At 44.7% G+C, this 26175-nt stretch overlaps 2 long non-coding RNA genes across 3 annotated transcripts; one reads left to right on the top strand and one right to left on the bottom strand.

Moving 5' to 3' along the window:
* Nucleotides 1–321: 321 nt before the first annotated feature.
* Nucleotides 322–9466, bottom strand: LOC310766725. The gene is made up of 3 exons (XR_014550389.1): nucleotides 8955–9466; nucleotides 6341–6403; nucleotides 322–1202 (listed from the first exon to the last, which is right to left on the bottom strand). It is a non-coding gene; the product is annotated as an uncharacterized lncRNA (long non-coding RNA).
* LOC310766464 lies at nucleotides 7724–26061 on the top strand. Of its 2 annotated transcripts, XR_014550171.1 has the most exons (7): nucleotides 7724–8033; nucleotides 11207–11338; nucleotides 12004–12863; nucleotides 13849–13913; nucleotides 14613–14704; nucleotides 15357–15424; nucleotides 21797–26061. It is a non-coding gene; the product is annotated as an uncharacterized lncRNA (long non-coding RNA). The 2 variants fall into 2 exon arrangements; XR_014550172.1 differs by lacking the exons at nucleotides 11207–11338; nucleotides 21797–26061 and having other exon boundaries at nucleotides 15357–16622.
* The last annotated feature ends 114 nt before the right edge of the window (nucleotides 26062–26175 follow it).

Below are 26175 nucleotides of genomic sequence, written 5' to 3'. Positions count from 1 at the left end.
ATTTTTAATATGGTTTTCTTGTGCAATTTTCTGATTGTGCAAATCTGAGGGGTCAAAAGGAGGGAAATAGTTTGGAAAAGAATTGAAAGCACTGAGGAAGCAGTGGTCGTGGAAAGGGGAGAGGCAGAAATTGACAGCTGATCCATCTACCCCAAAACACCGAAACAAATTTTCTGCGAACCTGAGCAGAGTGATTTGGAGCCTGATTTTCCCAAAGTAGTTGGATTATCACTGTCTTGGGTTGTTGCAGTTTAAGGGATGATGCAGATTACGGTAAATGGAACGCAAACAGCTGCAAACATATACAAGTCCATTGTCTTTTGCAATCTGCCTACTCAATCAAGAAGGATAATTTTTCCTTTTATTATCACTGGACTTGCACAACTATGTTAAATCAAATTGATCTCAAACAATAATTTAAAAAACTTAACAAACTGATGAGAACAATAATAAAAACCAGAAGCACATTGGATGCACACACTGGATGAAAAGTTTACTACTGTGCTTAAATGGGTGATTTCAGTATTGGATGGAAGACAACTAATTCTAGGACCAAACAAGCTCATGAAACAATTAATTAAGTGGGGAGGAGCAGGATGGTTACTGTTTTTAATTGTTATTTCTTATTTTTAGGAAAAGGAATTGAGTTGCAAAATGGCTCTGTGACCAGAAATGCAAATGAATCAGTCAGGTCCATTAGAAGTACTGATCAATTGGAAAGGGGCTAGATTCCACCATAGCATTAAAATAATAAAAAAGTAATACCTACAGTTTATCAAAACCCCAAAGCTTTGATCAGCTTAATGCTGCAATCAATATAAACTATTTTCACCCAGAACCATATCACCTGACTGCTTATGGTGGCAGTTTAATAGATTTGAGGTGCATCCATTTCGTGCATTGCCCGTCAACCAAACATAGCTGTGTGTTGCCCTTTAAGAAACCACAATGGCTCTAGTGGAATTGATTGGTATGACAGGGAGCCAATACATCTGAGCCTGAAGTGTCTTTTTCTTTTCTTTTCTTTTGCAGTCCTCATTCAATAAATCAAGCTGTGTGAAGTTCCTTCCTGTCTGGAGATAGGGCAGAGAGACGCTTACAATGCCATTGAAGTCTTGCAATAATAAGACACACATTTGCAGGCAGTAATTAGCCCTTCTGTCGCACCAGAATGAGCAGCCTCTGAGCATACCCAGAGTGCCCTGCAAGAAGAGATATGCAGTTGTCAGAGAAATTATAAAGTTGCCTACATGTTGCAGGAGAAGAAAGCTTCTGGATGAACACTGAGTGCAATGTACGTAACTAACTGAGACTTCACAGTTCACTTGCAGAGAGGGGGAACGGACTGCAGTGGGTGTTGAAAAGGGAGGGGTCAAATAAACTAATGTGCACTAGCCACAGAGAGCCACATATGGACAGATGGAAATGATTTCACAGTTGCTCATGCTGTCGGCATAGCTTTCAGGTATGGAACCTTGAAAAACAATGTCTACAAAAGTGCCATTAGAAAAACTCAAACTGCGGTGTTTCAGAGGCTGAAGTGTGCCTACAACCATAGAGATAATGCTACACCAGAGGTAAAGCTAACCAAGGAAGTGAGGGGAAATTGCACAGAAGAAAGGAAGATAGGTAGGAGGAGATCTGGATTGTTCATCAGTGCCATAGATGGCTTACCTTGGCCATCTTTCCCAGGGAAAGTGCTATAAAATTTTACAACACACATAGTTTAACACATTGGGTGGGATCAATGTAGTCATCCCATGAAAGGAACACAGAAAGAGAGTTGCAACTCTGCTTCCCTTCAAAGAAACTCCTTCCATGAATGAAGTACGGTACTCTCTGTTCAGATTTCCATCTGTAATTATTAAAGGCAGATTATCTGATTTACGCAGAACAAAAAGGTATACCCATTTAATTTCTCTCTGGCTTCAAATTACTAATGGAAAAGGAGATTTCTTAGATGAAGAATTGGCAGTGTTAATATAAGATAAATCCCCAGAAAGAAGAAGAATCACACCTCAATCCAAAACAACGTCTGTTTGGAAGGAAATCCCACTGAATTTGATGTTACTATCTTGGAAGCCTGTCTCTTTGGCATTCAGCTATGGATTTCCCTTTTCTCAGTTTAATTCTTTCAATTTCACCAAACAAACTGCAAGTTTTAAAACACCATCTAACAAGAGCTTTGCCATTTCGGAAGCGTACAAAGAACACATTGATGAGTGTCTGCGTCGCCACGGGTGCTCCTTTCCCTCCCTTCATCTCCTTTCTGCAGCTTGCAACCCTGGAGTCCCCACCTGTCTCCCCATCTCTCTTGGACATGACATGTTTCATTCTGGGCTCCTCAATCTTCCCTATTAGGAGAGATTGCAGGTTCAGGGGACAGACATAGGCACCTGTCACAGCTGCTGCATATCACCTCTCAACCAAGCAATGGCCTCATCTTCTTCAATCTATCACCCCAGCTTCCTGCCATGCTCACTCTCATCAAAACGCTGTGAGGTTCCCCCGAGAGCCCCCAAAGATCTGCAAACAGCCCAGTCTTCTTTGCTCTTAGATTGATCCTCTCCAGCCTTGTGGCAGGCTGGATAGATTGATGATGATTGCGAGGGATTCAAATGGTGACCAAAGAAATTGCTGACTAGGTGGCACAAAAGATGGCGGTGCCGGGGGTTTTCACGACGATGACAAGATAACAAAGTTATCTACACGGGAAAGAACATCCTAGAAAATCCCTTATAAAACTTGCTTCCTTAGCAAGATCACTTTCTTAAAGCACTTAAACAAGATGCTGACTGCAGGGACTGAAAATGCTATTTTAGCACTTTTGATATCTCTATAGAGCTCTAAGGCCTGCAAACCTATAAGGCCAAACCATCTCGGCCCCTTATGGATCAAAGAGCTGACAGGAACTAGGTCAGACTGGCCATCTGCATGGGTGGTATCCTAACACAAGGATAGCCCAGGAAAAATATTACCTGCATTTATTTATTTTTTGGAGAAGGGAATACCCCCTGCATTTCTTTCTGGTTAAGTGATATAGAATCAATCTAAATCAGTGCCCAGAAATCAGCCACATGGACTCAAATGTGGCAAATGTAAAGATGGCTTGACTATTCCATATGCATACCACGAATTAGACCATGTTGCATTCTGTAACCCCAAATGAGGTTCGTTTCTCAGTGACCTGTAGGTTGACCGTTCATCCTGATTTCTTTGTGGAAAGGTTACACAACTTCAGCTGTTTATCAAAGAATAGTTCTGATTTGTTTCTGGGGCAGTTAGGCAACATTGGCTATTTATTGAGCAATAATACTGATTTGTTTAGCCATCATGACTAGCCCTGTCCTCCATTAATTCGCTTAATCCCCTCTTAAAGCCATTTAAGATAATGGCCATTGTTACATCTTGCAGCAGCAAAATTATGTGCCATGCAATGAAGTTCTTTTGTCCATCCTGAATGACACCAAGTGCAGAATTAGGAGAGAGGGATAAAATAAAACTAAACTCTGGACACTTTTCCACAACATGTACCATTTATAAACCTTTATCAGGATCTCCTTGGTTATTTTGTCGTTGCTCCCTAAACTGAAAAGGAAAAAAAAAAAACATTTCCTGGGGAACTGCCTGATCATTTTGGTGGCTGCTTTTTGCATCTTTCCAGTCCCATAATATCCTTTTTGAGAGAGGATGACTTGAGCCAAATATAGGATACCTAATGTGGCATATGGACATTATACTTGCAGTTTTAATTTTAATCCCTTTTTAAATAATCCGTTGCCTGCACAATGAGTTAATGTCTTAATTGAACTATCCATCACGATCCTGAGCTCATTTGCCTGCTGTTGCTGCCCCATCAGTGAGAAGTTAGGAATTTTTGTTTCAACTTTATCTTTATTTGCATTGCCATTTTTGCTGCCCAGTTACAGATTTGGAGAAATCTTTTTGAAGCTCTTAACAGTTTTCACCATCCTGAATAAATGGGTGTTTCCTGCAAGCTTGGCTGTCCCTCTGCTGACGCCTAAGTCTTGGGCAAGCCCCTGGCTCCCTCCCTGTATGTCTCCATTTCATATAATGCAGTATATTTCTGGAAACCTTTTTTTTACAGTGACATTAACAAAGTCACCTGTCTCCAGGTAATGGGGGCGGGAGAGATAACAATTAGCGTTGCTGCAGGAGTCTATTGGCCTCCCTTTAAAAAAAAAAAAAGCTGATTACACATATTTTTCAGAAAACTCAACAAAAGTTCTGAACTCTCCCTCCCACTAGATAAGTGCTTTTTTATTGTAGCTGTAAAACAGGGGAGTGCAAAGCCCCAAAATTGTGCAGGCATGCAGGTGGGTGAGTTGCATTTTTCATCATTAATCATGTCACAGAAAATAATAACAATGAATGAGCAATTGCACATCCCCAAATACAAAACGTTGTGCTTTGAGAGGTGGGAAAATGCTGTGTCCCTCCACAACCTTGGAGGAAACATGCAACAAATGAGAAACAAAAGATGCATTTATCGTACATGAAACTGTGCAAGAAGGCCCTCGTTCACTTCAGGTGCTGCGGAAGTTATGGAGCAATTGCAAGCCATGATGCAGGGCATTCCCTGTCAGTTTGCATCTAGGGGAGCACTGAACCACAGAAATACAGACCTCTATAGGTGAGTTGGGTTTGTGCTCTCCAGAAAGCTGTGAGATGTCAAGTGCCCAATGAAGAAATTATTGAGAGCAAGTGTGTTTTTCTCCTCTTGCCCTCCAGACAAGAACTCATTGGTAGAGAGAGACCTCTAGTGATGGCTGGAGGGAGCCTGCTTCTCTCGTCCCGAGTTCCTCTACAAAGCTGTACGGTTCAGAAAGCAGCTTTAGCACTGTGGATCCGTTCTGAAGTATTTCAAAATTTCTTTGACATACCATGCCAGATTCCAAGGAAGGAGCTCTCTCACACACGCTATCTATGAATTTGTTAGTCCATGTATCATAAAACAAATGTGCCTATTTTATTCTCCCATGTGTTAGATGGTCGTGAAGTGAGAGCTCCTTCAGACAACCTGTTTATTGATCATTCATCCTGATTTGCTTGCACAAAGCTTATGTGGCGGTTAGACTATGTTCCGTCTTTACTGAGCATTCATCCTTCTTTGTTTGACGGGGTGGTTATTTGGCAATGAGCATTCATCATGATTTGCTGGTGCTGTGTTTATAAGTCTTCCCATTAATCATTCATTCATTCCACACTTTTGAATACAATTCCCCATCACTTTCCTAACTGCAAAAAGTGAGGGGTTTTTTGGAGGGGGGTGGATTTGTTTCTCAAGGGAGACAGATTGCTTTATTCCACTTCAATTGTGCAAACCTAAATTTCTGGTATGTGCTTGATTCCGTCCCGGAGGCATCTTGCTGTTCTCCTCTTCAGGCTGCAGTCTTATGCAAACTGCATTAGTATTTCCATGTAAACATGTGCACTGGATTGGGCCTTTGTGTGTGAAATGTATGAAGATTGTCGTGTTTAATAAGCATTTGAAATGTGAGTTTTTTGTTCATTGCATATGCAGTGTAATGACTAACCGAGTGAAAATGTGATGTAATAGATTATGACCAAGGAGACCCAGATTCAAATCCCAACTCAGCCATAAAGCTCACTGAGTTGGTCACCCTGTCCCGACTTCACAGGATTGTTATGAGAATAAAATGGGAGGGAGAGTGCATATGTAGCCGTGAGCTTCTTGTGTTGGCTAGTAGCAACACCTAATCTAGTTTTCTAGCACATATTCACAGTGTGAAATAGGGGTGGGAGTACCTGCCAATTGATTCTCTCTGTTTCTCATTTTTCCAGTGGTAAATTCACTTCCTCACATTTTGCAGCATTTTGCTTTTTTCTTTATATGTTTTTTTAAAATCTTTGTGAAAATTCACCTGCATTTTAGTGGCAATTTCTCCGAATAAATACATATTTAAATGTAGTTTTGACTAATGTACACATTCTCTGCAAGCAATTTCCATCCATATAATGCATTTTTGTATGCTATTCTTACTAGTATCTTCACATTTGTGCACACTTCCCCCTAATATTTGCATTTGCGTGAAAAAGTTTGGTTTGGAGAACTGTATTGCAAAATTTGAACAAACGCAAATTTTGAAGGATGGTTTTGTTTCACTTCTTACACTGTTTTGGAAAGTGTGTGTTTGACAGAGCCAGCTTTTTATGCATACTGAATTGACTATCTCCCCCAATCCTAGTGTGAAATAAGCATGTTGACCAGAATCTACAGGTGAGGTTCACAAAGTCTCCTACATGCAGCTGACCTGCGTGTAGGAAATCTGCAGCATGCAGCGTGGTCCTTAGTCACCTGATCTCTCAGCAGCTCCCTAAGCACCTTCTGTCTTTCCACCCTGCTTTCCTGCATCCCAGCCTGCAAATGAATCAGACGGAAAGAGCTGATCTACCTCCTCCCTACTGTCTCTTATTCCCAAATTAGCCCAAACCCCACCAAACCCCAGATGGGGACAAGGCAAAGGATTTCTGCCTGGGCTCCCATTATTGTGGGAGAATGTTTTATTTTCTTAAGGGGAATGAAGAGTAATTGGGGGGGGGGGGAGCGGTAGAAATGCAACGCAGTGCGTGTACCAGCAGCCAGGCAGATGTCCTTGTCCTGCAAGGTTATGGATCTATTCTAGCTCGATTAAAAAAAAAAATCCCTTATGGAAGCTGGGGATTCATAAAACAAATAAGAGCCAGGCATCTTGCAGCAACTGCCCATAGTGTGGGAAGGAAATGGGTCATAGTGGAAGAAGTGTTTGCAAGCGACAGAAGTTATCAAAGAGGTGCATCTTGGGAAAAGAGAACACTGTGAGCGAAAGAAGGAGATGGCCCTCAAAATCTAAACAGCTACTTTCTGCTTTGCTGTTTATGAGGGCCAAACTGCATGGGTCGCAGGTGATGGGACCACCTGATGTCTTACTTTCACTAAACTCCGCTGTGGGAGGGGACCCTTTTCGTGCCTCCTCTGCTTCTGGGAGACAAGTGGAGAAAAGAGTGTGTAGTAGCAGGAGGGGGAAACACCCGTCACTCTTCACCAGCCAGACTCACCTCTGCCTCTTGGCCTCCCTCCTCCCCTGCTTCAGCTTCTGCCTCTGCCTCCAGTGACTTCTCTCTGCCACAGACGCTCCCAGCTCACTAAGCCCAGTTACCCCTTCAGCTGCTGACACTTCCTCTTCCTAGTCTTTTCCCTCTTCTCGCTTTGACCACTCATGGTTGCCCCACCACCACTCCCTGGGCTCTGAACTTCCTGACATATAAATATTTACCTCACTTGAAGCCAGTTGTGATAGGTACAAAATCATCTTCCTAGCCCTGGCCCCATGGGTGGTCCAACTTTCATTTCCAGGGATGCTATGGGATGTAAAGACTACAAAGCAACATAATGACCCCCACCCATTCCCAATTCTATGCCTTCCCCCCCCAAACCCCCCCCCCAAAAAAAATTCCTCTCCCCTGCAGACTGGTAGGCATTTTGCCTGTAAACAAACAGAAACAAATAAACCCAAAACCTGCCCTGAAAGCTCCGTACTACTGTATTTGCTTTGCTCTCAAAGTACATTTGCTCACTCCTTGGCTGCAGCCCATTGGTCAGCTGTTCACTTAACAGTTTATTTATCTGGTGCAAAAGTTTGAGCCCTTCCCTTCCCCCATCTCCACCCACCATCTGGCCATTGGTTTGGAAATCTGTTCCACTTGACCTCTAGCTGACCAAAGCTTCTCTGTTTCGACTGTCCTGCCATGGGCTCCTCTAGGCGTTCCCAGCTCAGCTCTGGCAGTTTTAGCTGAATATGCAAATATTCCCCCAGCCAGCTGGTTTCTGCCTCCCAGAAACACATGTTCACAAGCCCAGTGGACTGTTGAGGAAAGGAGGGAGCAAATCTCTGCACCCAGGCCTGCGGGCTGCGGAGAGAAAGTGACTTTAGCAAGGAATTATACAGCAAACAGATGGGAGGAAGAGAGCTACGGGATCGGGAGGAACAGGCCAGATTGTCTGTGTATATGTACGTACGCGCTGTATACATATATTTGCCTGTGTGTGCTTGTTAATACATTTATTATAGTTTTGCTAGGCCTTCTCCCACCTGTGTTCCAACTGGGAAGTGTGCACCTCTATGAGGATACTTAGAATGAGGCTGTTTAATGACGCAAGAGTCTAGAAAGCTGTAAATCTATTCAACAATAAGGACAGACCACTATCACAGCGTACACAGGTCACGTATTTCCAAAAACGGTAAGAAAGCCGTTTGACATATGTTGTTCTTTCAGAACTTACTAGGTTTAGCACTGCTTCTTCTCTGAGATTCTTGGGAGGTTTGGAGGTGTTGTGTTTTAAAATGCAAGGCTTTCCCTTAAAGTAAGAACTATTTGATAGCCATAGCACGTGATTCTCTTGATATTAAAGTATGACCACCAGCTACATGTAACTAATACAAACATATCAGTGTGGGTTGTGTTTTTTTAACCTGTTAAATGTCATGGCTCCCCGCCCCCCCCCCCAATGCTGGGACTTCCAATAAAATGATCCCTAGGCCAAAGTGCTTTAATGTATGTTGAGGATGTGACCATGAGGGTCATGGTGTTATTCATGTCATTTAGCTTTGCATAAGTTTTGTTTTTTTAAAGACCTAGAAGGCATGGAAGAATGAGCTGGTTTGGAGCCATAACGCAGGATGACACGGCTTTAATTCTTTGCCATCACCACTATGTTCGTGATCAGAATCAGATACCCTCACAACTGCAATTTGCAACAGGATGAAAGCCTTCATTGGCACCAACCACACAAGGCCAAACACCACAAATAATATGACAGCTAATGTTGCCCTTGCCCTCACACACACCAGGTTGCCCCTCCCCTTTCAAAAATTTACGTAATTTGAAAATCTAACTACAATAATAATTTTAAGAACCTAAATATTACCTACATCTTTGTTAGAAAATGAAGGAAAGTCTAATAGGACCACATGTCCATAGAAAGGTCACAACCACGCCATACATTTAAAGCAAATGACTTCCCCCAAAGAATCCTGGGAATTGTCGTTTGCTAAGGATGCTGGGAGTTGTGGTTCTGCGAGGGACAAACTACAGTTCCTAGGATTCTTTGGGGGAAGCGACGTGCTTTAAATATATGGTGTGGATTTGACCAAAGTCAAGGCAAGGACAAAGATCTGACAGCCCTGAACTTTTTATAAAAGTCATCCCAAGGGAAAAACTTCATTTTGAAGTAGTTTGACATCACATATTTATAAAATCCTTTAGGCACTTCAGTCTAAACATTGCCTTATTAATATGCAGCCTTAATACTGAGAGGGCCAGGAATGGGAAGGGAAAGCTGGGGATCTTATTAACATTAGTCAGCAGCATATGGCTGTCAGTCCTGGCTCATGCTATGGAGAGCCAGTAGCCTACATTGTGATGCATAAGATTGCTGAGGTTGGAGTGATCAGAGTTAAAATCCTATTCAACCATGGCCATGATGCTCACTGAGTGATATTAGACAAGTCCCTTACGTTTCAGCCTAACCTGCCCCAGAAGATACCGTATTTTTCGTCCCATAGGACGCACCTAGTTTTTTTGGGGGGGAATAAAGGGGACTCGTGCCCAAAACCAGGTCGGGGAACAGCAGGATGGCGGCGCTGCGCCTCCCCGCTGTCCCCCGAGCTTGTGGGGCTGGCCGATGTCTGCCCGAAGCGCGGGGCGCTCTGCTTCAGCGCGCCCCGCGCTCCGTGCAGCAGGCTGCTATCCGCAGCCTAGGGAACCCTGCGGGAACTCCCGCGGGCTCCCCAGGCTTGCTGATAGCTTCAGCGAAAGCCTGTATTCGCCCCATAGGACACACACAGATTTCCCCTTCATTTTTGGAGGGGGAAAAGTGCGTCCTATAGGGCGAAAAATACGGTAGTTTTGAAAATTGGGAGGGTAAGGAGCTAATACCTTGTCCTAAGCTGTTTGGAAGAAGAGTGGGTCTGCTTTTTGTCAATTTCAGGTGTCTCTGGCCAAGACAACTAAGATTTAGTTCAAAGGGAAGTTAGAGAACAGGTGGTCATAATTTCAATATACTGAGAGGACAAAGTTGAGAGGCTATGGCTAGAACATGTGAAATATGCAAGTTTAAAAACCAAAACAGATACATAATTAATTAATACACTGAATATCCCATACAAGAATAGTTTCTTCAGGTTCAACTGATAAAGAAAGGTTTGATGATGAACAAATACACAAATATAAAGCACATTAGTTCTGCCTGGCCTACTTGGTCAGTACATGGTACCAGGAGTTGCATCATATTCTGAATCTTCCCTGTTTCTCTGGAGGCTAACAGATGTACCTGGGAGATGGACTTATAGGGGAAGAAAGCCCGAGCTTCCCTATATAGCCATCACTGAAAAACTGAAGATAATTCCACCTTCCCTTCCCAGCCCAGCCCAGTCTTGGCAGTTGACAGCAGCAGTATGGTCCTTTAAGCACAGCCCTTTGGGCTTAATGTTAACTTGGCTGGCATGTTCAGATGCAGCCAACAGATGCTGTTTTTCTTTCTGGCTGCAGGCAAGAACTATGAAATCAAGAATCACTAACCATCTCTCCAAGAAGGGAAATGAGAAAGGCAGGTTAAATAGGGCAAAAAGGGACGCTCTAGTCCGAGGGATGAGAAGATGTACCGCCCTTGTGCGGGATGATGACATCGACAGATTCAACTGATAAAGAAAGATTTGATGACGAACAAATACACAAATATAAAGCACATTAGTTCTGCCTGGCCTACTTGGTCAGTACATGGTACCAGGAGTTGCATCATATTCTTAATCTTCCCTGTTTCTCTGGAGGCTAACAGATGTACCTGGGAGATGGACTTACTTAAACCATCTGGGGACAGATGGCCCGTGTAGGCTTGCCTAGTTCAGATTTTCTTGGACTTTGGCACAGCAAGCTTCCCTCAGTTATGGGGGAAATAAAAATTGTTGTGGTTGTAGTTTATGGATTTGCCCCACCTTTAAAATCTTGTATTTTATAATTAGAGTCTTTTTCAAAAAGATGGAGAGCAAAATGAACAGAAAGAAAGAAAGAAAGAAAGAAAGAAAGAAAGAAGATGCACTAGAGACTCTAGGAAAGAAGATGGACAGGGAGGTCAAAGCAGCTATTTTATTTATTTAGTTATGCATCATGCCTTTTATTCCTTTAGGGTGTCACTGAGATTTGCCACCTGAGTGGTCTTGGGAAGCAGCAAAAGTGCTGATCGGGCTGTGGAGTAGGATGGAAACTACCCTACGCCCCCAATGTGGATGCCCACATTTTCAGGTCTCCAATGTGCAAGGTACACTGGCCGAGCAGCCAATCACAGTGGATATATGTTATGGATGGGATCCAAACATGCTCCGTCAGTTCACACGTCACACATCAGTTATACCTGGTATGAGGCAGGGGCAAGGTATTTCCCTCCTAGCAGGTGGCAGAAATCATATCTCCATTTCAACTTGAGGATTATATGGAAGGATGTGCTCCAGGTTCATGCTATGACTGGGATGTTGTTTAAAAGAGTTGGGACTGCTAATTGGCATTGATATCAATCTGACTAGCAATTCATTTCTCAAAAGCAAAGTGCCAGGGACCCAATCTTTCTACCAATTTCAGTTTGGGGAGACATGCATTCTGTGCATGCTCAGATGTACTCCAAACTTCATTCTACTGAGATCAATGTTGGATCTCTGGGCTACATTCTAAAGCACATGGCTTCTCCCAAAGATTCGTGTAGTTTACCCCTTACAGATAATAGCACCCACAACAAACCACAATTCCCAATATTCCTTTTCTTGTGTGTGGTGGGTGATGTGCTTTAAATCTGTGGTCGCTCACCTCCCCCTGCTACGACCACCACTTTGTACTAAACCTAATGACAAATTCACTGCAGCTTTTTCCCAGGATGCAGACTGCCCCCAGTTTCGAAACTCCGATTCAAAGAGGGCCCTTGTGTTTTTGCAGTGACTCCTCAGTGCAAACCAGGGAGAGTTGGGAACAACAAAACAGCATCAGCTCCAGGGGAAAGGAACCACAAAAAGCGACGGGAGAGAGAGAGAAAAAGAAAGAAAAAGAGGAAGAGGGGAGGAGAGCGCGTTTCAACTGGAGTTTCAATGCACGCCGGAGTCGTTACCAGCTGGCATGGCCTCTGCTCCAAAGCACCAGCCAGACCCAGCGGGGCCGGGGCCCACTTGCGGGTTCAGTCAGCCTAGACCCGCGGAAGCTGACTCGGAGAGCCGCAGAAAGGCGGGCCGGCCGCCCCTCACCGGGGGAGCCCAGCCTCCGTCCTTTGGAGCCGGCAGATGCAAGGCCGGTCCCGCCCCGCACTTGAAAGGCGGCTTCTCTTTCAGGCCTCCCTCCTCTCCGCCGACAGCGGGAGGTGGGGAGCGGCTGGCTGGGCTGCCTCGTCTCGTGTCTCGGCTCTCCCTTTGTGCGTACCTCCCGGAACGATTATTAAACGCAAATTACAAAAAGAGGTGACCCAAGCGATCTTTATTTCTTCTTTCAACAAGTGCTGCCCGGAGGGTCCTGATTCCCAATTCTGTTTCAATTACCGCTTGCCATTTTTTATCCGCCCCGCCCCACCCAAACACAAAGTGACTCGTGCCTGCAATTACCAGCCCCCGAAAAAGCAGAGCAGAGCCTGCCTGCCTGCAAACTTTTTCCTTCTGCATTGGCTGGGGGATTGAAGGCCTCAGTCGGTGAGCAATGGCAGCCCTGCAGTCGGCCGTAAGCAACGCGCGCTCCTCATCCCCGCCCGCCTCTCGGCCTTCATCGCTGCTCTGAGGAACAACGGTATGGCTCCTGGGCTCCTTTGCGCTCAGGTAAGAGGCAGGTACACGCGTCAGGATAGTCCAGGGGACAATTCTCTGCCCATAAACTCATCACAAACCCCTACAGGAATCCATGACAGGCAATCATGTACTCTGACTTCGAAAATATACCTGTTTTCTCAGGCCTGACATTTTTGGAGGCACTGAAGGGCTCCTCCAAACAACCTTTTCATTACATTTGTGAGATGATTTCTGCTCAGGATGCTATCAGGGCAGTCATACACGATCCAGCTTTCAATACTGTTCGCACCAGCAAACGTTTTGGGGTGGTCATTTCCAACCAGTGCATATCCCCGTAACTACCTACGGAAATGCCACAACTTTCTATCCCGCAAAACGTTCCTGTTTGTTTTTGTCCCGCGTTTGTTGTGCAAATAGCCCCTCTGAACAGCGCACGCACCCAATGCACCTTTAAAGCATGTGACTTCCCTGCAAAGAATCCTGGAAACCGTGTTTGTTAAGGATACTTGGAACTGTAGTTCTTTGAGGGGGGGAAATACGGTTCGCAGGATTCTTTGAGGGAAGTAATTTCCTTTAAGGGTGGCTGCACACTGCATGGTGATGTGCATTCTGTGCTGGATGCAGGCATGTCTTTTGGGGGGTGCCATGCACACAACATCATCCCCATGTTGTCGCCATCCCACAATATTTGTCAATTTAAAGCAGGTTCTGCTGGGACGGTTATAATCCATTTTGTCCTGAGGATGCTTGCTGTCTTCATTTGTAAATGGAGAGCGCTTTCTCAAGTCATCTCTTATTGGAGCAGGCCTACAGACATTGCCAGTCTCCTCTCGCCATGTTTATCTTGCCTGTGAATGAAATAGGCAAAATAGGAAGCAGTACAGTAATTCAAATGCCTCTCTGTGTATATATATTACCTCTGTATATCAGTATATGTTGGCTAACAGCCATTTTATTGTGTGTTCACCTTCACAACAATCCTGGAGGATAGGTCACTGCTGTTCCCATTTTACAGATGAGGAACCGAAGCGGTGACAGATCACAACCTGCTCAAGGCCACACGAGGAGTTCAACGCTCAGGTGAGATTCATTGCACCCCATCTGGATTCTCACTACTTCCTTCCTTTTGTGTTGACGGACGTGAAGTTGAAGGGGTTGTGGCGCTGCAACTTGGCACGTTTCAAACCTGCTGTTTAATTGCTTTTACCACAAAGTCTGCTGTTGAGTATGCAATAATCAAGGGCTCACCTAGACAGCCATTTTATCATCTACTACCAGTAGTCTCAAACTGTGTGTGTATGTGTTAGTATCTTGTTAGGGCACATAAGGAGAACAAAAAAACCATACTCCATGTGAAAATGACCATAAGATTGGGACTCTCCCTACCAAAATCAAGAGGTATGCCAGCACTGTGAGATCTGAAATATTCGTATGTGCTACAGTGTTTTTGAATACAGTGGTACCTCAGGTTACATACGCTTCAGGTTACATACGCTTCAAGTTACAGACTCCGCTAACCCAGAAACATTACCTCGGGTTAAGAACTTTGCTTCAGGATGAGAACAGAAATCGTGCGGCAGCAGCGGGAGACCCCATTAGCTAAAGTGGTGCTTCAGGTTAAGAACAGTTTCAGGTTAAGAATGGACCTCCGGAACGAATTAAGTACTTAACCCGAGGTACCACTGTAAAAGGATTACCCCTCACAACCACAGCAATATCTTTAATAACCTTCCAAGCAAAAAAAAAAATATTAAGAACATTGTGTATCTTTATTTTTAGAAATCAAGCCACTGAAAGACAGTGTTGCTTCAATCTGGTTAGACAAGGAGTAGAAGAAGCTCCTGCCCCACCCACATTGCACCAAGCTTTTGGTAAGATTTCTCTTATTTTGTTCAATCAGTGGGGTTATAAAGGCTGCGTATACACTATACCTTGAAAACACATTTGAAGCGTGTTTCCCTCCTCAAAGAATGGTAGGCACTGCAGTTTACTCCTCACAGAGCTACAATTCCCAGCACTCCTTCACAAACTACAGGGCCCAGAATTCTTTGAGGAGGGAAATGAGCTACATATGTGCTTTAAGCAGGCAGTCTGGTACTTAGGAGAGTGCCAGTGGCACCCACAGCTGTAGAATACAGTTGCCTCTAAATTTGAACCATAAATCTACTGTGATGAAGGGAAGCAGCAAAAGAACCAAGTTAAAAAACAAAAGAGCAAATTTAGGCTGAAATTCCAAAGCTGTTCAATTCAGAGCATCTGTATTATATTTGCGGGACATCCCGAGCAATTGAAAAGTAGTGGTAGTGTTGCTTGAAAGTCCCACATAAATTGCTTTTCCTGTTGTAACTGAACAGCTAAATCCTCTGTTCCACCAGTGTCAGGCAAATACCCTTGTGCAGGGTTTATGAAGTAAGTAAGTAAGTAAGTAAGTAAGTAAGTAAGTAAGTGGTGTTGCAAAGGGCAGGGCCGGATCAAGCACTGGCTCTCAGGCAGGCACCACTTGTGTCCTTCTGCTTGCTTCAGGAACCTAAGCGAGCTACAACGCCCTCCACCAGCACCGCCATGACCACTGGGCTCCCAGCTTGAGGAAGGTGAGCAGGGGAAAATTTACAGCCATGGTTATTGAGTGGTGCGTGAGCTGTTTGTCACACTGAGCCCTGGCACCTTGTCCTACCTGTGTTGTGCGTATTTTATTGGTGTTGAGCAGAACGGAGGCAAGAGCAGAGGGGAGTCTGGGAGGAAAGCCACTCATGTGAAAAATGAACCGAGCCAAACAGGATTGAGAAAGAGAGACATGTAGGGGAAGTGGGTGAAAGGGCCAGATTATAAAACACAAGACAAATGTCCTCCCTGGCAGCAGAGTTAGGCAGAGGAAGGGCTGGGGAGAGAGAATAGAGATGCTGCCTTGTAATGCTCCCACAAAAGGGACTCTTCACAAAGCCAGAAGTAGGGGGTTGGGGAGCCATAGGAGAGCCACATGGAAAATGCCCCAGGGGGACTAGTCTGCTGGGATTTTGCACAAAAGGCCCTTGCCCCGTGATCACCTGGGAGCCTTCTCCCTCCACCACCAACACCAAAGCAGAGGAGGGAGAGCAGAAGGTCTGTTTTGAATTTCACATGCTTTCCATCTCCCTGAATGCTAAACTTTCAAGGCAGGAGAAAAAAAGCAAGGGAGGGGAGGGAGAGAGAACACAACAAAATAAGCCTTGCTTTGTTGGCGAGGCCGATCCCAAGATTTCCTGTTAGGAACAAGAAAGGAAAGAGAGAGGAAGGGAGCAAGAGAAGGAAAGAAAGGGAGCTAGACGGAGGGGTTTGCTTTGTGCTTGCAACAAGCCACTAAAGGTGCATTTTTAATTAAATTTATACAAAATGTGTCAGTTTTATCTCTGTGTTTCAAACCTGACTCTTTTCTATCAAAGTAAAGTATTGATCTTCATTGCCCCGAAGCTACCCGACTGAATTAAACAGAATAAATAGAAGGAGGACTGCAAGGGCTTAGAAACAACTGCAGAGAGAGAGAGAGGCGCATGTTTTAATGGCTCGGCAGTCATTTGCTGCAATTAAAAAACAAAACCATTTAGAGGGGGCTGTTAACACCTTGAAGTCTGAAAAATCCTCACTTCAAAAAAAAAGCCCCAAAACAGCTCCCAGGCAAAACATTTTAATTGCCATAAATACTTCCAACCTCAGCCACGCACTGGTGCATATGCGCAAGGCAGAAGCAGAACAAGGGGATTGAAGCAAGGGAGAGAGATGGGCCCAGAGATCTGCAGAACCAACAGGAAGGGGGGGGAAATCATTTGTCTGATATGGTATAGACAGAACAAAGGTGTCCAATAATAGATGACAAACACACGTATACAAAAGACTTGGTGATCAGTCTGCAATGTGGACAGATGTCATATGCTTAAATGCTGAACGTAGAAGTATGCAGGAACAGAACAATATATAAACCCACACGCATTCTGATGCACAGAGATCTCCAATCTCTGCCGTAGTCATTTAGTCATTTAGCATCGATTCACACCTGCCTGTTCCTTACTCCGTCATTTAGCATTCAGTAGCTGGCAGATGAATGTGTGAACTGTGCCCAGGGGCAACATTTTGTGATGTTAAGGGATATGAAAACTTAGTTTGTAATACAAGTAGTAGGTTTTACTATTTAGGGGGCAAATTGGGGGTGGAGCACAGTTCCCTCCCCCTGTGCATGTGCCAGAGCCAAACCACATAAGACAGGAGACCTGGAATCAGGTCTAGTGACACTTACTTAACGTTAAATAAACTTTTAAACTCAGGTTTTTATAGATGCTGTAGTGCTAGAGACAAGTGTATCATCTCCCTCTACCTCTTCACCCGCTGCCCCCATTTTCCAGATCTAAAGCTGGTATTAGCCCTGCTATACATACCTGCCAGTATTTATATATCATATTTATTTATATATATCAGGCACGTCCAACTCCCAAGAGACTGCGATCTACTCCCAGTATAAAAAAACTGGCAGTGATCTACCCATTGTCATTGGAGGGAGGAGGAGCTTTTTTTAGGGGGGAAAGGCTATCCATTAACTACAGCGCTAACAGGAGCACACAACCATAAAGCCAACTAACGTCGGCAACAGCCTAGAAAATATCGCACTTTTGACGCTATGTAGGGACAGCGCAAGGGGGGCGGAAACATTCCTTACACATTGTTTTTAATCCCGTGATCAATAAGGATCCTGCGATCATCTGGGGATCTACCTGTCAACAGGTTGGACATTGCTGATATATATAAAACATTCGAGCAGCCATGGTAGCATACATGAATAACTTCCTTTGTTCTTCGGTACCTCTGAACCTATTATTCCTAAAAGGAAAGCTTCTGGGTTTTTTAATAAACATTTTAAAAGCATTTTTTCCAACTCATTATAAATCATTTCCCAGAATGCTTTTGCCCTTACAAGACCACCACATATGAAAAAAGGTGCCCTCTTTCTCCTTGCACTTCCAACAGGCATCCGATTCTGACTTATACATCTTTGGTTGTTTACCAGGTGTCAGATACCAGCTGTACATCATTTTTGTGCAATTTTCTTTTATCACAACCTGGCAGTATTTTTAATTGTGTTATTAGCTCCATCGTGGAGCTAACGACAGCTTGAGAGTTGTTAAGGTGTTGATGAGGCCCAGTTGCTTGGAGTACATCATCCTTGTTCTTGCATTGGCTCCCAACTTACCTCTGAACCTTTAGGACCTTTAAACTCCTAAGTGGTTTGGCCCATTTCTCCCATATGATGCTGCCCACCAGGTGAGATCTTCAAGGATGGGGCTCTGCTCCATGTACCACCACTGTCAGAAGTTAGGTTGGTGGCTGTGCATGGGACTGGGCCTCCTCCATGGTGGCTCTTGGGCTTTGCAACTCCCTTCCTTGGGCCACTTCACTTGCCTGTTTTTGGTGGATGGTGAAAGCCGTCCCCTTCCGTCAGACATTTCATGATGATCTCTTTCTTCCAGCCCCAGCTTATCTCCTGTTATGTGGTGGATGCTGTTATTTTATCCTGTTCAAATTTAATGGCTTCTATTTTGTATTTTGATTTGTTTTCTGCTTACCTGTTTTCTGTTTTGAGGGTCTTGGGGCTGAACAGTTAAAAATAAATGTTTACTTACAAATAACCAGAGAGTTGGAAGGGACCTCACTTGCAAAGAATCACAGAACAGGAAGGTCTGATCTCTGCTTGGTGCATGATCTGCAGTGCAGGATACACCTACAGCAGCTTGGATTAGACTCAGCAAAGGAGAGGCTACCATCTCCTGTGGCAATCTGTTCCACCGTCAAGCAGCTCTTACCATGAAGACATTTCTTTTAATGTAACCCAAAATCTGCTTCTCTGCAGTTTCCACCCATTGGTGTTAGACTCTCCCTCTGCAGCAACAGAAAGCAAGTCTGCTCCACCTTGATGGCATGCCTAGAAAAGAACTGTGAAAGAAGGGACAGTAGCTCAGTGGCAGAACATCTACCTTGCATGGAGAAGGTCCCAGCTTCCATCCCTGACATCTGCCATTAGGGCTGGGAGTGCCACTTACGTGAAACCATGGGGAGCCACTGCAAGTCTGTGTATAGACAATACTGAGTTGGATGGACCAATGGTCTGGTTGAAAATAAGGCAGCTTCCTATAGTCGAAGTAAACATAATCACTAGACAGGCTCATCCCACCCATTTGGGAACTATAAACAGCCTTTGCAGAAGACCCTCCTAACATTTCTGTAGACATCAGGGATCACATGCCCAGCCTCCACTGACCATGTGAACAAGGGTGCAAATAGGCATACCTGTGGCCTGGTCCCGGCAGTGACCATCAAGATGTCCTCCCTCTCCAAACTATAGAACATACTGTGTTGCCCATCCGCCTGCCCTTTAAGCCTGAAGATCTCTTCCTATGTATCAGGAGAAGCAATCAGCGTTTTCTTTGCATGGGGAAGAGTAGGCTGACCAGATTTCTTTAATTAAAAAAAAGGATCAGGTTTTATTTCAGATAAGCATGCAGGATTAAAACAGACAGAAAGAATAGACAAGGGGCAGCTGTCAGCACTCGTAACAATCCAGAGCGATTATTAATAACGATAAGCAGAAGAAGAGGAATAATAAAGGGGTAATGAAGTGGTCTTGAAAGTGACAGGAGATGGACCTTGATAACAGATTGTGTAGCCTTGCCTTGGAGCTGCTCTGGAAAGGCCTGCAGGAAAACTCAGTGAAAGAGTGAAGAAAGGCAGGAGACTGGAGGGAGAGAAGGAATTGTCTGTGCTTTCTCAGGTTGCCACTTCTTAAAAGCCACCCCGAAGGACTATGGCTGAGTGGTAGAGCATCTGCTAAGCAGACCCCAGACTCAACCCCAGCATCTTCAGGTAGGGCTGGGAATGCCCCCTGTCGGAAACCCTGGACAGCTGCTACCAGTCAGTCTGGTCTGACTCTGTATAAGGCAGCTTCCTGTGTTCCTGGCCATGCTCAAGTGCCTTTAGCAAAAGCCCACTGCAAAAGCATTTAGCCCTGTGTGCATTCTGAAATCATGCGTTCTTGTTGCCCCTCAGCATCTTGTCGGAGTCCGTCATGTCGGCATGTGCTGAAGTCAGATTCAGTGGTCTTCTGCACCTGAAATGGGAATGGGGGGCATCTTGTCCTTTGCTTCAAGTATCAAGTAGCAAAATGTTTTGGCCCAGCTTTGACTTCCTTGGTGGAATAATAGCAATAGCCACAAATCAAGGCCCAGCAGCAATTTGTGCTAGGAAGTGGCGATTGACTGCAGATTCTGATCAAATCTATAACGCAGTATGTTTGCACAGGTAACTAAAAGGGGCACTCATCTGCTAATCAGGGAACCATCACAGAGCCTTCCTTTCAGTTCAGGAGTCATCTTCTTCCCTCAAGCCGCATGTTGTGCTCTAGGGCAACTCGGCTGCAGTGGGTAACGCTCTGGCTTCCCCATCTACCTAGTGAATACAGGCTGCATGCCAAGGCAGAAAAGGATCGGGGGAATGCAAAAAATTGGCTCTCACTCTTTTGCCCTGTGATCCCGCCACTCCAGGCCACCGCAGCAGATGCTGGGAGCATATGCCATGAATTAATTCTGCTTTCCCCGAGAAGCTCCAGCATGAGGAATCATCAGAGTCTTTCCAACTTATTAACATAGCAACCTCCCTAACCTCCAGTCATTTTGTCTCACTTAATGATGTAGCCTTTTTTGAGGTTCTGAGCTGGCAAGCTGAAAGTTGCTCAGAAATCTCCCTGATTTTTAGCCCCTTTCCCCAGATTTATTGGAGTTATAGAGCCTCAATGCATATCTAGCATTTACTATAAGATTGCTACTTTTACTTGATAGGGTTACTAACTTTAATATTGAACTCCTAAGGCAAGTCCATATACAAAATTGGTAGCCTCATTGACTGTGCTGTACCACAGCTGCAAATTCCTGCATTGCAGAGGGACTAGGTGATCCTCGGGTCTCTTACAACCCTACAGTTCTATGATTCTATGCTTCTATTCTGTGGTTGTCACACAGGGCCTCTCCAACTTGACAACAGAAGATTTTGGGACACTCGCTACCTGAGGGCAACCACACCTGGCTACTTAATGCACAGTGATGGCCACCAGAAGTTTTCATCTTGTCGATTGTTTACTTGCCCCGTGAATAGTGCAACATGGACATATAAACTCGGGGCCTGCCTTCATGAATATCCTAGCATGAGGGCAAGTGATCATCACTGGTATGATAAAGCTTAGAGCTAGCTAGGTTTAGCTTCTGCTGCAGTCAAGGAGAGAATCTGACAGTCAGAAGGGCAAACTTGAGATCAGCTCTAGAAAGGTAGTCGGGCCAGGTGAGGCAGATGCAAGTAGCGTAATTGGTACAAACTGAGGGAAAGATTGCAAGACCAAGAATCCAAGACAGAAGCAGCCAGAAGGGGCAAAGAAGGAAGCAAAGTCTGTGAATGGCATGCAGGATGCTAACAGAAAGGCACGCCACTTGGTTCCTAAGGCCCAAAAGAGGTGCAGTAGCCTAGAGATTCCTGAGTCAGGGCTCCAGGACAGGTCCCTGAAGCCTTGTGATTGATGTCTGCCTATGGCTGATGGTCCTGAAATAGATCGTGCAGCAGAAAAAAACACAATAATATGAAAATACTCCTAATGTGTCAGAGTCACTATAGGTTGTATAATTGAAAATAGTGCTAAGTAGTGTTTTGCGTCAGTAGGATGATTTCCACTTGTGCAACAGGACTTCCTTCTTCCTCCATTTATACCCAATAAATCTGTTCTGTTGGGTTCCTCCCACCCTGCCACCCCTGGCCAGATCTGAGGATGGTATGGTGAGTCCTGTTGTAGAAGCGAAAGTTGTTCCACTTGTGCAAATTTAGTTTAATGCCACCCAAAGTCACATTTTGAGATCCTTTGCTCCTGCTACCCTTTTAACAGACCTCAATGTTGATTTCAACAGATGCCGAGTGCTGGAATCAGCTTGCATGAAATGTGTCACTGATGCCATAACTTCAGTGCAATTGAGAGTAGTTACAAAACGGAACATTTTGCTCTGGAATTTTCAACACATGCAGATACTTTCCAGAGAATTCTTTTACATATCAGGGCTTGCCATGCAGCTCTATCCCAGCCAGGACACCTGGGTGCATTCCAGCACATGGCTGAGAACTTGTTGGAGCCTCCAGTTTTGTCTCATTGTTTCCAGTTGCTTAGAGAGGAGTGATGATGCACAGCTCATCCTGGGACAGTATCAGGTCATGTGAAAGGGGAAGCAGCAGTTCCCAGCCACATTCCAAAGTCAGTGATGCTGCCAAAGTCAAGATCCCAAAGAAACCTAGCAGAGAGGGATAGAAGAAGATGGGGAAATCATGACGCTCTTTCTCCTACTGATGGTGGCTGGAGAATCTGAAAAGCAGGGTGCTATGCATTTGCTTCCAAATTGCAAATGGAAGGGTGATGTGTTGAATTAATTGCATATAACTGACTTAATGTATTTGGACTGCATCTGGGTTTTTAGGAACCTAGGAGGCTGCTTTATGCCATGTTAAATCAATCATTTATGTAGCGCAGTGCTGTCTGCAATGACAAAAAATGGCGTTCCACGGTTTCAGGGAGAATTTATTCCATGCTCTCCTGTATCAGTCCTGTGGCATTCTGCATGCAGAGAACATGCTGTACCACTGAGCAGAATTTTGGAATATTGTGGCAAGGGCTGTGGTGGTAGGTTAACTTCTCCTATCCCTGTCAAACAAGGGACCATATACCTTCATCCTCTCTCTAATGCATTGGGCTGAAAAATACTGCAATGCATATAGGGGCAGTATCAAGTCAAAAGAAGATGCAGAATACAATAAATGAACACAGCTGGAACATATTCTGCACATTTCAGCATGGAGATTAGATCCACGGTTCTCCCAGATTTTGTGTGTTCTTCTTTGGAAGAAGAAGCCCTTTGCTCCTCCATTCCAGGTCTGTCTCCCTGAAACACCAGCTGAGCACTCCCTTGTAACCGAATGCAACAGTACCCTGGGCTCACAGCTCCTTTTCCCTTTCAGATTTCAGTTGCCCAGTATCTGAGTTCCTTTGTTTTCATGTTGAAACGAAGCAGACTTGTGTGCAGTAGAGGGGAGGCTGAGTACAGCCAGAACATATAGAACAGGGTGTCAAGGGAGCTGCAGTCCACTGCAGTGACCCACTCCTGAGGCTGCTGAGGCTTCCTGACCTGATTCTCAAGGTAGAGATTCCCTTCAGGTTTCGGGAGTGACAAACAACAGCAAGCGCAACCACAGCAGGACGCCAGCTAAACAGGAAAGCAGAGCACGCCTGAGTTTGACCCTGGAAGATGAGGAAGAAAGTATTCCTACCCCAGTAAGTCCCACAGCTTATAATTAAGAATCGCAATACGCGTTTTGTCTGTGTAGATCTCCAAGGTTTCCAGGTGTGCATCCAAGGGACTGAGCCACTTTGTTTTTCTGAATTTTAATGAGAGGCTTTTCAAGTGGGGTGTGGATGCTAGGCTCTGTGTGGGTCTTGGTGGAAGAAAAGGCAGCGGGATGGAGGAAGAATATCACTGAAGATCAGCCCATGCCAAGCACTTTTCTGTGCTCAGTGAACAATGATGGTTTTTCTACTACATGTCTAACGCCATGCATGCATGTACAGATGGAGGACACGTCAACTCTCTGCTGTCATCCACCCCCATTTCAGATCTTTAGGGGCGAAGACCTTAATAAAAAAATATCCCAGCAGTGCTAAGAATGCAGCCAAAGAATGCCAAGTATCAGTAGATCTTGGACTTCAGGACCTGCTTCATGGCAGGAGTTCTTAAAGCACTATTATAATTAATATAACAAATGATGTCAACAGAGCACCTCACAGGAAGTCTGACTCCACCACAGGGGTTGGCCTCGTTCTTTCATAAATGAGGAATAAGCAGCAGTCAATGATCCTTTTCTGAAATTTCTTGTGAACTTTGACGGCTCTGGGTTCAGAGCAAGCACTGCTGTAACTCCCAAAGGAATCTTAAGCAAGAATCTGCCCCCGCCCACAAGGAAGTCAGCCTTCCTTCTGCAAAAATTATCACTGAGCAATACAGTGATTTAAATCCAGCACCATGATGTGTAAGCACCCCTGACCATGAGTGCTTTAGTCCTGGGCGGGGGGGGGGGTGCTGGCAGCACAGAAATCATCTCAGCTAGTCCCCAAATGGCCATCTGTCATGGATGCTTTAGCTGAGATTCCTGCATTGCAGGGGGTTGGACTAGATGACCCTTGGGTCCCTTTCCAACTCAAAGATTCTAAATAGAGCAATAAAGTATTGGGGCTTTTGCTCACCTCCTTCCCCCCACCCCATCTGAGAGACTTGTTTTTCTTCTTCTTTTTTATAGGGAGATATTGGCCCCTCCTATCTGCTCTCTAGGGACGTGGGTGGCGCTGTGGGTTAAATCACAGAGCCTAGATCAGAAGGTCAGTGGTTCAAATCCCCGCGATGGGGTGAGCTCCCGTTGTTCGGTCTCTGCTCTTGCCAACCTAGCAGTTCAAAAGCACGTCAAAGTGCAAGTAGATAAATAGGTACCACTCCAGTGGGAAGGTAAACGGCGTTTCCGTGCACTGCTCTGGTTTTGCCAGAAGCGGCTTAGTCATGCTGGCCACATGACCCGGAAGCTGTACGCCAGCTTCTTTGGCCAATAAAGCGAGATGAGCGCCGCAACCCCAGAATCGTCCATGACTGGACCTAATGGTCAGGGGTCCCTTTACCTTTACCTTCACCCACTCTCTAACTAGGGAAGGAAGAGGTAGGAGAGAATACAGTGGTACCTCTGGTTAAGAACTTAATTCGTTCTGGAGGTCCATTCTTAACCTGAAACTGTTCTTAACCCGAGGTACCACTTTAGTTAATGGGGCCTCCCGCTGCCGTCGCACTACCGGAGCACGATTTCTGTTTTCATCCTGAAGCAAAGTTCTTAACCCGAGGTACTATTTCTGGGTAAGCGGAGTCTGTAACCTGAAGCGTCTGTAACTCGAGGTACCACTGTAGTAAAAAGATCTCAAGCTTGCAACTTTGGCACTGGTTTACTGGTGCTCAGGATGATCTCCAACTAAGCCCTGTGCACTGCAAAGCAGGTAAGGCTGGTCTGGAGGCTGAGGGGAAGTCCCTCCCCTCATGGTATCATATCATGACAACAGCCCTTCCTGGTTAGCAAAGGAGAGGCACTTCCTGAATGTCAAAGACCACTCCACCAGAACCTTTAGAGAACTGGATGATGGGCAGCTCCCCAAAAGGCTGTTTCTGTCTCCTCTCCCTTTCAGGAAAAGATGGGTCTTTGGTAGCCTTGCTGTCCTCACTTGCAGGGCATTTAACTGTTCCTAATGCTTTATACCTGTTAGGGAGGGGGCCAGTAGTATGTCTTCAGCCTGCTTTTAGAAGGGTTTCTCTGTTCTTACAAATAGTTTTCCACATACCTGCAAAGTCCCCTGAGTATGCAGAAACTCCTACTTTGTCCGTTGGTGGCCTCATTTCACTGCCCTGCCGGTTTGCACAGGGCCACCAAAAAAGAAGGGTTGACGCTGATAAAAGCAAGAGGCGCTCACTCATTTTGGTTTGGGGAAAACAAGCAGACAGCAAGATCAACCAGGATCTGGGCTTTCAGTGCAATTCATAACAGAAAACTTCTGCTTGCAGTTTGCGTTTCAGTGTAGAACAAAGCTCAAGACAGAATGTGATGTACAGTATGGTGCTTTTTCATATGGATGAACCCATTATTGTTTCTTTCTGTGTGTACTATACAATTTCTCCTCTACATTTCAAATTGTTTTAGAGCACATGCTAGGGTTGTCACTCAATTAAAGAAACCTTTGTCAAATTATCAATTCAATCTGCATAAATATTTTAGGAAGAATATATAATAGTTCTGAAAGAAAAAAACATACTTCCTTTAGGTCAATCAAGATATGTATAAATTGCAGGTCTTGAAAGTCAATCTATAATTCGTTACGTCAAAAATATTTTTAAATGTTGTGCCCAATTAGTAACTCAAAAGGTTCTTAATCTCAGTACAAACTTGTGAAAAGGTCCAAAAGGTCTGGCTGCATGGGCATCACTGGTGAAATATCTAGAGAAGGCAGAAATGGACAAATTAACTGATCTGATTCATAGGAGAAATGGTAGTTCTTAAGAGTTCTATGTTTGTTGCAAAGTGGTAAGCTTTGACAAGATCTTGTTTTTATAAGTATTTTTATTGATCATCTTGATCAGATTGTACTAATACTGTAATAGTAATACTCTTTTTAACCAATTAAACTGATTAACTGACAAGGTCGGAGCCCTCGCAAAACACA

Source organism: Podarcis filfolensis (genome assembly GCF_964270895.1).
Source record: "Podarcis filfolensis genome assembly, chromosome: 1".
In the NCBI taxonomy this organism is placed as follows: domain Eukaryota; kingdom Metazoa; phylum Chordata; class Lepidosauria; order Squamata; family Lacertidae; genus Podarcis; species Podarcis filfolensis.
The sequence above is the reverse complement of the archived record's forward strand: the minus strand, read 5'-3'. Positions and strand labels throughout refer to the sequence as shown.